We start from the raw sequence: 15,435 nt of genomic DNA, 5'->3' as shown, positions 1-15,435 counted from the left end.
CTTTGGGTTTTTATATCTCTTTAAAGTATAACAAAAAGTGAAGAGCTCAGGAGGAGCTGCTGTACTAACACAATTAGTACAGCGATCTCCCTTGCTGAGCTTTTGTGTTTTGACAGGGGGACAGCCCTCCCCACCAGAACACACCGGTTAGCCCTCTCAGTCATCGGGTGCCAATTGGCAGACCTTTTTCTGTCGGACTAGCTCCTGTACACATGAGCCGAATGCCAGAACGGTTTCTGTTGAACCGGCCGATGCCGCCCGACATTCGGACCGTATGTACGGCCCTTTAGGGAGACTCACCCTCAATACTTGTTTTGTTATCACCGAAAGTGAAAGTTAAAGAAAATTCAAACTTTTGGGTTGACACCACAATAGGAATAGAAGAGGAATATTCTTGCTCAGTCATGGGTAGAGAAAACAAACAGATTCTTTTGATTGTCTGAGCTGAGCTCCTGAAAAAAACAGCTTACATTTATCAGATTAGCATTTATTGAGTTTTTTTTTTAAAACGTAGGCACTATGTTACTTTTCTTACTTACAGTATCTCTCAAAAGTGAGTATACCCCTCACATTTTTGTAAATATTTTATTATACCTTTTCATGTGACAACAATGAAGAAATTACACTTTGCTACAATGTAAAGTAGTGAGTGTACAGCTTGTATAACAGTGTAAATTTACTGTCCCCTCAAAATAACTCAACACACAGCCATTAATGTCTAAACTGCTGGCAACAAAAGTGAGTACACCCCCTAAATGAAAATGTCCAAAATGGGCCCAATTAGCCATTTTCCCTCCCCGGTGTCATGTGACTCATTAGTGTTACAAGGTCTCAGGTGTGAATGGGGAGCAGGTGTGTTAAAATGGGTGTTATCGCTTTTACTCTCTCATACTGGTCACTGGAAGTTCAACATGGCACCCCGTGGCAAAGAACTCTCTGAGGATCTGAAAAAAAGAATTGTTGCTCTACATAAAGATGGCCTAGGCCTGGGATATGCAATTGGCAGACCTCCAGCTGTTGCAAAACTACAAGTCCTATCATGGTTCTGCCTCTGGGTGTCATGCTTGTGGCTGTCAGAGTCTTGCTATGCCTCATGGGACTTGCAGTTCTGTAACAGCTGGAGGTCTGCTAATTGCATATCCCTGGCCTAGGTTATAAGAAGATTGCCAAGACCCTGAAACTGAGCTGCAGCATGATCGCCAAGACCATACAGCGGTTTAACAGGACAGGTTCTACTCATAACAGGCCTCACCATGGTCAGAGGTTGTCTTTAGGAAATAGATGTATGAGTGCTGCCAGCATTGCTGCAGAGGTTGAAGGGGTGGGGGGTCAGCCAGTCAGTGCTCAGACCATACGCCGCACACTGCATCAAATTGGTCTGCATGGCTGTCATCCCAGAAGGAAGCCTCTTCTAATGATAATGCACAAGAAAGCCTGCAAACAGTTTGCTGAAGACAAGCAGACTAAGGACATAGATTACTGGAACCATGTCCTGTGGTCTGATGAGACCAAGATAAATTTATTTGGTTCCGATGGTGTCAAGTGTGTGTAGCGGCAACCAGGTAAAGAGTACAAAGACAAGTGTGTCTTACTTACAGTCAAGCATGGTGGTGGGAGTGTCATGGTCTGGAGCTGCATGAGTGCTGTCAGCACTGGGGAGCTACAATTCACTGAGGGAACCATGAATGCCAACATGTACTGTGACATACTTAAGCAGAGCATGATCCCCTCCCTTCGGAGACTGGGCTGCAGGCCAGTATTCCAACATGATAACGACCCCAAACACACCTCTAAGACGACCACTGCCTTGCTAAAGAAGCTGAGGGTAAAGGTGATGGACTGGCCAAGCATGTCTCCAAACCTAAACCCTATTGAGCATCTGTGGGGCATCCTCAAATGGAAGGTGGAGGAGCGCAAGGTCACTAACATCCACCAGCTCTGTGATGTCAGGAGTGGAATGGAAGAGGACTCCAGTGGCAACCTGTGAAGCTCTGGTGAACTCCATGCCCAAGAGGGTTAAGGCAGTGCTGAAAAATAATGGTGGCCACACAAAGCATTGAAACTTTGGGCCCAATTTGGACATTTTCACTTAGGGAGTGGTTTAGACATTAATGGCTGTGTGAGTTATTTTGAGGGGACAGCAAATTTACACTGTTACATTGTAGCAAAGTGTCATTTCTTCAGTGTTGTCTCATGAAAAGATAGAATAAAATATTTACAAAAATGTGAGGGATGTACTCACTTTTGTGAGATACTGTATATATTTATTATATTTGGTTCAGAGGATTTCCTTTATTTTTTACAAAACAGCCTGGCAATGTAAATTTTGTATTCCATAGTAGTGAAACAAAGCACTTTCTAGCAATGGAACATGACACATTAAGAAAAAGTTAATGAACCTTTTAGGTTCTTCTAGGTGCTTCTAGGTGGTTCACATACGCGCCCCCAAAAAGTCATCATTGTACTCAGGACATGTGTAGCACATCCAGTCTCCCTGCCCTGCTTCTGGGACCCCTCCTCCCCAGTATACAGCAATTGTTCAAGAAAACAGAAAAGAGAGGGCACACCAGCCTTGTGCATTATCCTTTGATACATTTATTAAGAAAACATTATTAAAAACGACTCACAAAGGTAGAAATAAAATCACGCTTGTAACAATCTTTGACTTGTGACAGTCCGTCCACTGATAGCAGTCTCCAGGTCCTGAAGAGAGGACGTGTGAACCGCTGCTGGTTGACGCGTTTCAAAGGTTTACCTTCTTCCTCAGAGCCAGCAGCGGTTCGCACGTCCTCTCTTCAGGACCTGCAGACTGCTATCAGTGGGCAGACTGTCACAAGTCAAAGATTGTTACAAGCGTGATTTTCTTAATAAATGTATCAAAGGATAATGCACAAGGCTGATGCGCCCTCTCTTTTCTTTTTTTCCCGTTTGATTGCTAGGATAGCCCTATCCTGGAGGGCAGCAAGGCCACTAGCTATTGTCCATCCTGAACTTTGCACCAACCACAGAGTTTGATTAACATAAAATATTAATTTATTACATATAAAAACATAAATCACAACATTAATTATCAAAGCAATAGAGGAAGGTTAATACAGCAATACAATACCTGTAGACTTCCAGACTTAAAACTGGTTAAAGAGTATGTTCACAGATTTATACAATCCTCAACAGTTTCGCGATCATAGGACCACTTCTTCAAGAGGATAAATCTATAAAGATAAATGGTATAGATCAACGGTCATAAGAAATATATACATCTGAATGGTATATCAAACAGAATATACAATGGGTACAACAAAACAGCAAAACAAAATAAAGGGCATAACTGCTTACCAATGACTCTATGACCATGCAAATACATCAGCCACCAAAGGTTCCCCCCCGCGGAGGACATTGGGGATTAATGCAGAAGGTGATAAATCTGGATAAAAAAAATAAAAAAATATATATAAACAAAAACAACCATGCCCATAATCCCACTGCCGATTACACCGAATCTGATTCTTCTCTGTCATCCTCTCTCCCTCAGCAAACAGGCCCATGCACTACTGATACATCCACTTTGAACTCATCACATAAAAGATTACACTATAATGGTAATACTCCACCTATGGCTCCTAATAAAATTTTAAAAATCCACTAACACCATCCAAAGGGCCACAAGCACAACCAACACCCACCCCTGCAGGGATTCAGGCCGCAGGTGGTGGTAATATTCTCCCTTCCTCTTTCTCTACCTTACATGGCACTATCCCCAAAATCCTGGGACCTCCACTCTTGACCTCTAAGGCCACTAAAACCAATGATGATATAATTTTTTTAGATCTCAAAAAGCAACAAAGCAACCTGGACACATTTGTCCTCAAACCCCCTCTTCCCTCACCCAACACCCCCATAGTGACACCAAGCTAAGCATCATTAATTTAACCTGTCTTCAATTTTCCGATGATGAGCTTTCGGTCCTGCAACTAGATCTGGGGTTTTGCCCGTTAGATCCCATTGATGTTACTGAAACGATTAAGGATCTTTATGCTAGAAACCTTACATTTAAATTTATATTTGATAAGGAACATAAGAAAGTTAATCTTGAGCGTGAGCTTGTTGAGCGAACCTAACATTTTTCTATGGAAGAGTTTCGAGCCTTACGTGACCTGATGCTGCTCTACGATGAGGGCGCTACTGATGAGACTTTGTCATCTTCTCTTCCTTACAATGAATCTCAAGCAGAAACCCAGGCACAGGTCCCTATCCAGCCCATCAATAGATTTAAATTGAAGTCCCGTCAATTTCCAGATCTATTGACCTGTCCTGCTTTTTTGCACCAATCCATTATTGACCTCAAAAAGAAACATGGCAAAAAAATTCCCCCCAATCTTAATAGGAGACAAATGCAAGCACTCAAATCTCTTCAAAAACGTACTGATATGGTTGTCAAACCATCGGACAAAGGTGGCAACATCGTTAAAATGACTCAAACTCATTATCAGGCGATGTGCCATACTATCCTAGACAACCATAAGTGGTATAGACCTATCCCCCTTACTTTTATTCAAACCTTTGCCGGTGATCTAAGAGACCTCTGTATGGGAGCCTATCTGCAAGGCTTGATTAATCGAGATACTTTGGATTTTTTGATTCCCAAATTTCCACGTACTCCAAATTTTTATGTGTTGCCTAAGACTCATAAAAATGTCCATGCACCCCCCGGAAGACTGATAGCCTCCGGGATTGGGTCACTGACTAATAATGCTAGCAAATTTGTGGATGCTTTTCTAATGCCACATGTCAGTTGGTTGCCCTCATTTATAAGAGATACAACAGATCTTTTAAAACACATCGAGGGGATCCAGGTCCCTCCATACGCCCTGCTCATGGCTATCGATATCGAAGCTCTATATTGGAGTATCCCCCATGGGCAGGGTGTCTGGACGGCCGGATCCTTCCTGATGGAACGAGAACAGACGTCTTGGCCCTTGAACCAATTCATTTTGCAATTATTGCTCTTCATCCTTACCAAAAACTATTTAATCTGTAATGACCAATATTACTTAGACTCAAGGAGTCGCTATAGGGACATCATGTGCTCCCTATATGCTAATTTGTATCTTGGTGGTTGGGAACGAGTTATAACCTCTGAAGCGCATTTGTCTCCTTTTTTTGACCACATTTTGCTTTGGTACAGATATATTGATGATCTGTTTATAGTATAGACGGGCACTAGGGGCTTGCTTCTGGAGTTTATTAGTTCACTGAATATCAACGAATTTAACCTGAGTTTCACCTTTAGCTTTGACGATAGGTGGATCCCCTTTTTGGATCTGACTATTGTCAAACATACGGATGGAACCATTGGAACTGATCTCTACCGTAAACCTACGGCCGGTAACACCTTGCTGCATGCCTCTAGTGCCCATCCACAACCCCTGATACGTAGTACACCGTACGTGCAATTTTTGCACAAGGAATTGTGTGCTGGAATCAGACTTCAGAACACAAGCCAATTCTCTACGAGATCACCTCTTAACAAGGGGATACTCTCGTACTAATGTGAGGAAGGCTTTCAATCGAGCCTTAGCACACACATGAAATTCATTGCTTTTACACACCCCTAAACCTCAACAAGCTGATACTGTTAAATTTATAACAAGATTTTCTGCTCATCACCACCAGTTGAGGGAGATTGTGGGTAAACACTGGCACCTTCTCATTAATCATCGCATGCTCAATAGACACGTAAGATCTATGCCCTAACTTGTGTTTCGGAGGGCCTCCTTACTCAGAGATCACCTCACTAGCAGCCATTATAGGAATCCTCAACCAACCTTGTTTGGACCACGTGGCACATCCTAATGTGGTCAGTGTCCTCGCTGCCCATGGATCCTTGAGGGTAGTAAATATTTGCTACCCAATGGCGATACTTTAGTCCCCTGCACTCCCTCACACTGTGGTACTATGGGAGTGATCTATTTTATGACCTGCAAATGCAATGCATTTTACGTGGGCAAGACTATCAGTGAATTCTGCCAAAGGATAGGAGACCATTTATATTATTTGGGCAACGGTAAACTAACTACCGTGGGCCGCCACATTGGCTTGCACCACAAGTTCGATTTAATGGCAGTGAGGTTCTTTGTCCTTGAGGTTGTCCACCCGAGCCCAAGAGGGGGTGATTGGGATAGATCCATACTACAAAGAGAAATGATGTGGATTGAACGTCTCAATGCCACTATCCCCCCAGGTCTGAATGAAACAAATTCATATGAATACTTTTTATGAGGTCTTTTCCCTCCCCTTTTTTCCTCCCCTCTTCCTCCTCCCCTTCCTTCCCCCCTCTCTCCCTTCCCCTCTTCGCCCTCCATTTCCTCCCTTTCCTCCCCCATCCCTTTGATTGGTGCAATCAATGCCTCATTGGCCCCACGTCCCTTCATGCCACGTACTGTCATTTATTTGACTGTCTGGCTGCTGATTTTTAATCTAGAATTATTATTTTTCCCCCCCCCCTTTTTTTTTGTTTTTTTAATAATATGCTTCTATCAGTATCTGGTAGGATTACTATAGTATCTTATGTATGCACAACAATTGTGGATAATTTGTGTATGTTTATATTTAGACTCCTCCGATGACTCTCTGCCCGGCTTACTTAGCCGCTATGCTATTTCTCCATATTGGCGGGCATAGCCTGGCAGAGTTTTAATCAAACTCTGTGGTTGGTGCTGAGATAGTCCATTGTTTTTTTGGAGGCCATAGTAGACAGCTTAAGCAACTGTCCCTATTTTCCTCCTGACTCTCCCTCTATATTTAATGCAAGCCATAGATGACGGAAGATAGAAGATTGACTAGTTCCTACAGTATAGGCCTTTCCTGATATTTGATGGTCAAGATTGCATGAGGATAAAAGCAATTAGCTGGGATTTTTTGGGACCATCACTATTGTTTTCTGCTCTGTCAGACAGGCTTGCTCCTGCAGTGGCTCCTTTCCCCTCTCCTAAGTTCCCCTGATGCAAAAATACAGTATCTAGTGTCAGTAGGCATCTATACATGAAGATCAGATCTTATTTTACAATTCATTTGTGCAAAAATCTCACAACTGTATGTATCAACTATTAATTTGAAGACCAACCACATCTTAGAAGTGACTTGAAACTTTTGTAAGGGATTTGTATATATGAAAAAAAATATATAATATATATATAACTGTAAGTCTTCTGAGTTACATTCCACTTTTATCCTGCCTGGGACCAGCATAGTGTGCATTCATGGTTGCTTCCTCCTACTACAGTCCATCATATGTGGATTAAATATAACCAGATTAATAGCTGGTTTTACGATATAGCATTCGGCTTATAGGGATTGATTTACTAGAACTGGAGAGTGGAAAATCTGTGCAGCTCTACATGGTAGCCAATTAGCTTCTACTTCCGCTTGTTCAATTAATCTTTGACAAAAAAAGACACCCTGGAAGTTGACTGGTTTCTATGCAGAGCTGCATCCGATTTGAAATCTCCAGTTTTAGTAGATCAACCCCATAGTGTAGTGCATGGACTCTAAATAGGCCAAAATAATGGAAGGCCATTAAGGCCTGGTTCACACCTATACATTTTTAGTGCATATTCAGTTTTGCAGAAACACACTACAGTCCATTTAGTATGGTTTCCTATAAATGTAGTTCACATCTGTGCATTTTATGGAAAGGACCAGTGACTTTTTTGTGGTTTTTGGTTCCATAGACTTCAATGGATCAAAAACGTGTATTGAAAAATGCAAAATGCACCTAGGATATGTAAATTGCAACCTGCATAGGTGTGGCCCAGGCCTCACTCAGACAAGATCTAGAAGACATAAGAGAAATACAAATATGTTGTAGTCCAATTATTCTTGCGCCATAGTAAACATTTAAGTAAAACTACCACAATGCTAAATTCCTGAAATACATTGGGTGTTCTATATGGATTTTCAGAATTAAGTAAGTATCCATAGACTCCAATATATTGTGCAGCACTCCTATTTATTTTATACAATCAGGCGAGATGAACAGATGTCTCCCTAAGGACAACAGAAGGGGAAATATCTGCCTTTCATCTGTAGCTCCTGCTGCCACTTCTTGTGCGACTTCCTCAGTAAAATGAAGCTGTGCCTATACAGTTTTTTTTTTTTTTTTTTTTAATCAGAAGAATGTTTATGGTGCCAAAAAATACATACAATGCAGAAGATATGAAGAGTGCAGTACAAAAGAAACATTGCATAAGAGTTAGTAGACTCAGTTCAAGAAAATCAAGCAGTTGTACCTAAGTACAATGCCTTATCTAAAGTAATCGGAGTACATTGCCCTAAGTAAGCATACAAAAGAGCATAATAGCACATTAATCACTTGCCTACTGGGCACTTAAACCCCCCTCCCGCCCAGACCAATTTTCAGCTTTCAGTGCCCTCACACTTTGAATGACAATTAGTCATATAATACTGTACCCAAATTAATTTTTTGTCATTTTTTTCATACAAATAGAGCTTTCTTTTGCTGGTATTTGATCACCTCTGGGTTTTTAATTTTTTGCGCTATAAATGAAAAAAGACTGAAAATTTTGAAAAAAACTAATTTTTCTTTTTCTGTGATAAAATTTTGCAAATTATTAATTTTTCTTCATAAAATTTGGCCACAATTTATACTGCTACATATCTTTGGTAAAAATAACCCAAATACATGGATATTATTTGGTCTGTGTGAAAGTTAGAGAGTCTACAAGCTGTGGTGCAAATCATAACAAATTGATCAAACCTGATGTACTGGTGGCCTATCTCATTTCTTGCGACCCGAATAATCCAGGAAAGTGCAAGTACCCCCCAAATGACCCCTTTTTTGAAAGAAGACATTCCAAGGTATTTAGTAAGATGAATGGTGAATTTTTTGATGTTGTAATTTTTTCCCACAATTCTTTGCAAAATGAAGATTTTTTTTTTTTTTTTTTACACAAAATTGTTATTGTAATAGGTTATTTCTCTCACATGGCATGTGTATACCACAAATAACACCCCAAAATACATTCTGCTACTCCTCCTGAGTATGGTGATACCACATGTGTGGGACTTTTTCACAGCCTAGCCACAAAGAGAGGCCCAACATTCAGGGAGCACCATCAGGTGTGCTAGGAGCATGAATTACACATATAACTTGTTGTCTACCTATTACACTTTTGAAGGCCCTGGAGCACCAGGACAATGAAGCGCCCACAAAATGACCCCATTTTGGAAAGCTAACACAACAACGTATAATCTATGAGGTATAATGAGTCCTTTGAACAGTTCATTTTTTTCCAGAGGTTTTTGGAAAATGTGGAAAAAAAATGAAAACGCATTTTTTTTACACAAAGTTGTCGATTTTTAAGATATTTTCAACACATAGCATGTACATAGCAAAAATGACACCCCAAAATACATTCTGCTACTCCTCCTGAGTATGGCAATACCACATGTGTGAGACTTTTACACAGCCTGGCCACATACAGAGGCCCAACATGCAAGGAACACTGTCAGGTGTTCTAGGGACACATAGCATGCACATACCAAGAATTACACCCCAAAATACATTCTGCTGAGCAAAGGGTAAACAAAAGATTACCTGTGGTTTTAGTAGTGCAGTTGTCCACAGGAGGATAGCACTGGTCCAGGCAGCAGGCAGGGACTTGGTCAGCAAAAGCGAACGCAATTGTCCAGGCAACAGGCAGGAATACTGTCCATAGTCAGTACAGGCAGCAGGCAGGGATACTGTCCATATACAGTCCAGGGTCAGTGCAGGCAGAGATTGTCAGCAGTGCCAAAATATTGGTCCTGGTAGTAGGTCCATGTGGTGTGGTCAGTTCATGCGACAGGCACAGGCATGATGGCAGAAGTCCTACAGGCAGCAGACAGAAGTAGGGCCTCGTTCATGATAGAATGGGGACAGGGGTAGAAGCTTCTCCCACCCAAATCTCTTTGAAACCTCTGAGTCTCCAGACCCTAGGAATGAGAAAACAAAAAAATTGTTTTCTTCATCCAGAGAAACAATTCTGGAGCCCCGCACAAGATCAGTCTAAGAGGCAAGCAAAAAGCATGGTCAAACAGTCCAGGGTCAGTTCCAGATCAGGCAGAGGTAGGTACAGAATCGGTAGGCAGAAGCATGGTCGAATAACAAGCCAGGGTCAGTTCCAGATCAGGCAGAGGTATGTACAGAATCGGTAGGCAGAAGCGTGGTCCAATAACAAGCCAGGGTCAGTTCCAGATCAGGCAGAGGTATGTACAGAATTGGTAGGCAGAAGCGTGGTCAAATAACAAGCCAGGGTCAGTTACAGAGCAAGCAGAGGCATAATAGGTTATGTTTACCATACTTAACTAACAATTTACCGAAGTATGGTAGCGGCAGAAACAGTCACCTATGCAGAGGCCTGGTTGGGAAGGACATTTGGGACAATAATAAGTGGTGTCTCTTCTAACTCCTCCTCTGGAGCACACCCGGCATTTTTTCTGACGTTTTTAGCCTGTTAGTCTGGGAGGGATTTTATCGGGAAAGTGGCATTTGGAGAGTCTGCTAATCATATCGGTTTGAGTGTTTTCTGGTGGGTCGTTCAAGAATATAAGGGCAGTGATGATTTCCTACTGGTAGCCAAGGAAGGGTTGGAGGCTTTCAGTGGAGTTGCGATAGATTATATAGGTGATGTATATGACCAAATGAAACACATAAATTGATACTTTTTTATGCCACTGGTATGTTCGTCTTGTGGCAAGGTAGGGATCGAGCATTTGGTCCTTGAAGTCGACATCCCCCATGAACATATTGTATCCGTGGATACATGTTGGCTTTTGGATTGGGCCATTCCTCCTGGTGATCTCCACGAAGGTATTATTGTGGATCGAAGACAGCATGTAGACATTCCTTCTGTCCCTCCACTTCACAGACAGAATTTCCTCATACCGCAAACTCGCCACCTCCCCTCTTCTTAACTTCTAGTTGACGAGCCTTTGAGGAAAGCCCTTCCTATTCTTCCTTACGGTGCCACATGCTAGAGTGTTCTTCCTGTGAAGGTTGCGGAACAGGGGCAAACTCGTATAGAAGTTGATTAATTTAGTAGAAGGGTATGGCGCTGTTCCTCTATCAAACTTGTGATTTCCTATATATGTGCTATATACTTCATAAAATAAAATAAAACATGAAAGAATCAAAATCCATACATGGTGCTGCTCGTTTTTTACGCGTGGCCTAATCTGTGCTTCCCAAACAACTCTGAACAGCTGATGGTTAACCGAAAAATGTGTCTTTTTTGCCTGCTACATACTTTTAAATTGTGAGTACCTCTCCACTTGTTTTAAATAAACTTTTTTAAAAAACGATCTTACACTATGGGCACCCCTTCTCTCTTTTTATATGATACACTGCGATCCTGAGTCTGCCAGAGATTGCCGCACAGTGGCTTAGACTGTGACTGCCTGATACCCCAGCAGGGGTGAAGTGAGCTGGTGAGTGGCTGCACATTTAGAGCACGGAATCTTATCAGCAGAAGGATTATAAACACGAACATCACATGTACCAAATTTATTGTGGAAATAAGGACTTTTATATGATTTTGGCTGCACGTGTGCACTTTAGTAGACTGTTTTTGGATATATAGCGGATTATTTCTAATACCTTTTTCAACCATTCCACACCCCCTTCCCCCCCCCCTTCCATTCCCCCCCCCCCCTTCCCCCCACCCCCTACCACTTCTTCCACACTGGTATGCACATCCACAAGGTGCCACTTGACACATATGATATATACAGCAGCACCATGTATGGATTTTGATTCTTTCATGTTTTATTTTATTTTATGAAGTATATAGCACATATATAGGAAATCACAAGTTTGATAGAGGAACAGCGCCATACCCTTCTACTAAATTAATCAATTCAGCTGTCCCCATTTATGGTGACTGCATGTTGGGTGGCAGCAGTTCCAAATTGTTAGCAATCACATCTTCACTATCTCCACTGCGCGGGTCCACTACTCTTTCATATAGAAGTTGTCTACATACAAATGGTAGCCTTTCTCCAGGAGTGGGTTTATGAGTTCCCAAACGACTTGCCCGCTTGATCCCATGTAGCCTGATCAATTAGGGGGATGCAGCTGGGTGTCCTTCCCTTTGTATGCCACGAAGGCATATGTATACCCTGTGGTTCGGTCGCAAAATGTATACAGCTTCACCCCATAGCGGGCCCTTTTGGTGGGAATAAATAGCTTGAAGCCCAGCCTGCCAGTAAATTTGAGAAGTGACTCATCCACGCATATGTGTTGGTCTGGGGTAAACAACTGGGCGAAGATTTCAGAAAAATGTAGTAGTGGCCGAATTTTATAAAGCTTATCATAATTTGGGTCATTTCGGGGAGGGCACTGGGTATTATCATTATAGTGTAGGAACCTCTTAGTCATGAGATATCTGGTTCTGGGCATTACTGAGGAAAAGATGGGCATGTGGTGGATGGGGAGGGTTGACCAATATGAACGTAATTCATTTTTTTTTTGATTAGTCCCATACAGAATGTGAGGCCCAAAAAAGTCTTAAACTCCTCCACTGTTAGGGCTCTCCACTCATAGGGACGGGCATAATAGGACGTTGGGTTACTTGCTATGAATTGTTTGCAGACAGGTTGCATTGGGCCACAATTGATGCTAACATGTCCTGGACTCCTGGCTGGGCAGTGAAAGGGGGAATGTTAGCTTCTCCTGAATTAGGAGGAAGCCACAAAGGGTTCTGAAGGGAACAGGGAAGGCTGGCATGGGACCTAATCCTTTGGGACTGAGGTGACACACCACTGGTACTTGGCCTTTCTTGCTGAGGTACTGCGGTGCTGGTGGATGGCTCTGCGGTGCTGGTGGATGGCACTGCCTCCTCACCAGAACGCCTTCGTCTGGTGGGCAGACTATCATCCTCCTCTGAGGCTGTCAGTGTTCCACTGCTTAGGACAGGCTCGTAGTTAAAGTCAGACTCAGAATCTGAAATTGAGGTGGAATCCAAAGCAAAGAGCTTCCCGTTGCTCTCGTCGAATATTGGACGCCTCCTCAGCTGAAAATGATTTTGTAGACATTGTTGGTGGGCATTTATGGCACTGATGACACGTGAAACTGATGACAGAAGGCACTGATGACACGTGACACTGATGATTGATGACTGAAGGCACTGATGACACGTGACACTGATGACAAATGGCACTTATTACATGTGACACTGATGACAGATGGCACTAATTACACATGACACTGATGAAAATGGCACTGATGATACGTGACACTGACATGACAGTGAAGAAAGATGGCACTGATGACACGTGAAACTGATGAAAGATGGCACTGATGACACGTGATACTGATGAAAGATGGCACTGATGACATGTGACACTGATGACAGATGGCACTGATGACACGCGACACTGACAGGTGGCCCTAAATGAGAGATGGCACTAATTACACTGATGAGCACTGTGACACCAATGGGCACTATTTGGGCACTGTATTTACTGTAAATTGACAGATGATAGTTAGGCACTCACAGATCTGCAGCACAGAAGCTCTCCCTCCTCACATGCGGTCTCTGTGTGAGGAGGGAGAGCCGTCAATGAGAGATGATCTCATACAGTGGGGATGAAAAGTATTCAGACCCCCTTAAATTTTTCACTCTTTGTTACATTGCAGTCATTTGCTAAAATCATTTAAGTTCATTTTTTTTCCTCATTAATGTACACAGAGCACTCCATATTGACAGAAAAACACAGAATTGTTGACATTTTTTGCAGATTTATTAAAAAAGAAAAACTAAAATATCACATGGTCCTAAGTATTCAGACCCTTTGCTGTGACACTCATATATTTAACTCAGGTGCTGTCCATTTCTTCTGATCATCCTTGAGATGGTTCTACACCTTCATTTGAGTCCAGCTGTGTTTGATTATACTGATTGGACTTGATTAGGAAAGCCACACACCTGTCTATATAAGACCTTACAGCTCACAGTGCATGTCAGGGCAAATGAAAATCATGAGGTCAAAGGAACTGCCTGATGAGCTCAGAGGCAGAATTGTGGCAAGGCACAGATCTGGCCAAGGTTACAAAAAAAATTCTGCTGCACTTAAGGTTCCTAAGAGCACAGTGGCCTCCATAATCCTTAAATGGAAGACGTTTGGGATGACCAGAACCCTTCCTGGAGCTGGCCGTCCGGCCAAACTGAGCTATTGGGGGAGAAGAGCCTTGGTGAGAGAGGTAAAGAAGAACCCAACGATCACTGTGGCTGATCTCCAGAGATGCAGTCGGGAGATGGGAGAAAGTTGCAGAAAGTCAACCATCACTGCAGCCCTCTACCAGTCGGGGCTATATGGCAGAGTGGCCCGACGGAAGCCTCTCCTCAGTGCAAGACACATGAAAGCCTGCATGGAGTTTGCTAAAAAACACCTGAAGGACTCCAAGATGGTGAGAAAAAAGGTTCTTTGGTCTGAAGAGACCAAGATAGAACTTTCTGGCCTTAATTCTAAGCAGTTTGTGTGGAGAAAACCAGGCATTACTCATCACCTGTCCAATACAGTCCCAACAGTGAAGCATGGTGGTGCATCATGCTGTGGGGGTGTTTTTCAGCTGCAGGGACAGGACAACTGGTTGCAATCAAGGGAAAGATGAATGTGGCCAAGTACAGGGATATCCTGGACAAAAACCTTCTCCAGAGTGCTCAGGACCTCAGACTGGGCAGAAGGTTTACCTTCCAACAAGACAATGACCCTAAGCACACAGCTAAAATAACGAAGGAGTGGCTTCACAACAACTCCGTGACTGTTCTTGAATGACCCAGCCAGAGCCCTGACTTAAACCCAATTGAGCATCTCTGGAGAGACCTAAAAATGGCTGTCCACCAATGTTTACCATCCAACCTGACAGAACTGGAGAGGATCTGCAAGGAGGAATAGCAGAGGATCCCCAAATCCAGGTGTGAAAAACGTGTTGCATCTTTCCCAAAAAGACTCATGGCTGTATTAGATCAAAAGGGTGCTTCTATTAAATACCGAGCAAAGGGTCTGAATACTTAGGACTTGTGATATTTCAGTTTTTCTTTTTTAATAAAACTGCAAAAATGTCAACAATTCTGTGTTTTTCTGTCAATATGGGGTGCTGTGTGTACATTAATGAGGAAAAATAATTAACTTAAATGATTTTAGCAAATGGCTGCAATATAACAAAGAGTGAAAAATTTAAGGGGGTCTGAATACTTTCCGTCCCCACTGTAGATGTGTCTGATGGATATGCCATAAATACGACCATATATTATACATAATATAATAACATGATACATTTAAAATAGTAGCATAAGCAATTTTTTATTTCATAACATAATACATAATAGTATGATGGCATAATGGCATAACAGCGTAATGGTTCACAGTAATAGC

The 15,435-nt window shown here is 42.3% G+C and overlaps 1 long non-coding RNA gene across 1 annotated transcript in view; it reads right to left on the bottom strand.

Annotated features, from left to right (window-relative positions):
• Window positions 1–3,007: 3,007 nt before the first annotated feature.
• LOC141140605 (uncharacterized) overlaps window positions 3,008–15,435 on the bottom strand; it is a 56,865-nt gene continuing 44,437 nt past the window's right edge. Inside the window, exons 2-3 of the long non-coding RNA XR_012243960.1 lie at window positions 3,337–3,424; window positions 3,008–3,212 (exon numbers count right to left, since the gene is read on the bottom strand). This is a non-coding gene — a long non-coding RNA (uncharacterized lncRNA). The remainder of the gene's footprint in view (window positions 3,213–3,336; window positions 3,425–15,435) is intronic.

The sequence above is a fragment of the Aquarana catesbeiana genome, linkage group LG04 (assembly GCF_042186555.1).
Source record: "Aquarana catesbeiana isolate 2022-GZ linkage group LG04, ASM4218655v1, whole genome shotgun sequence".
Lineage (NCBI taxonomy): Eukaryota > Metazoa > Chordata > Amphibia > Anura > Ranidae > Aquarana > Aquarana catesbeiana.
The sequence above is the reverse complement of the archived record's forward strand: the minus strand, read 5'-3'. Positions and strand labels throughout refer to the sequence as shown.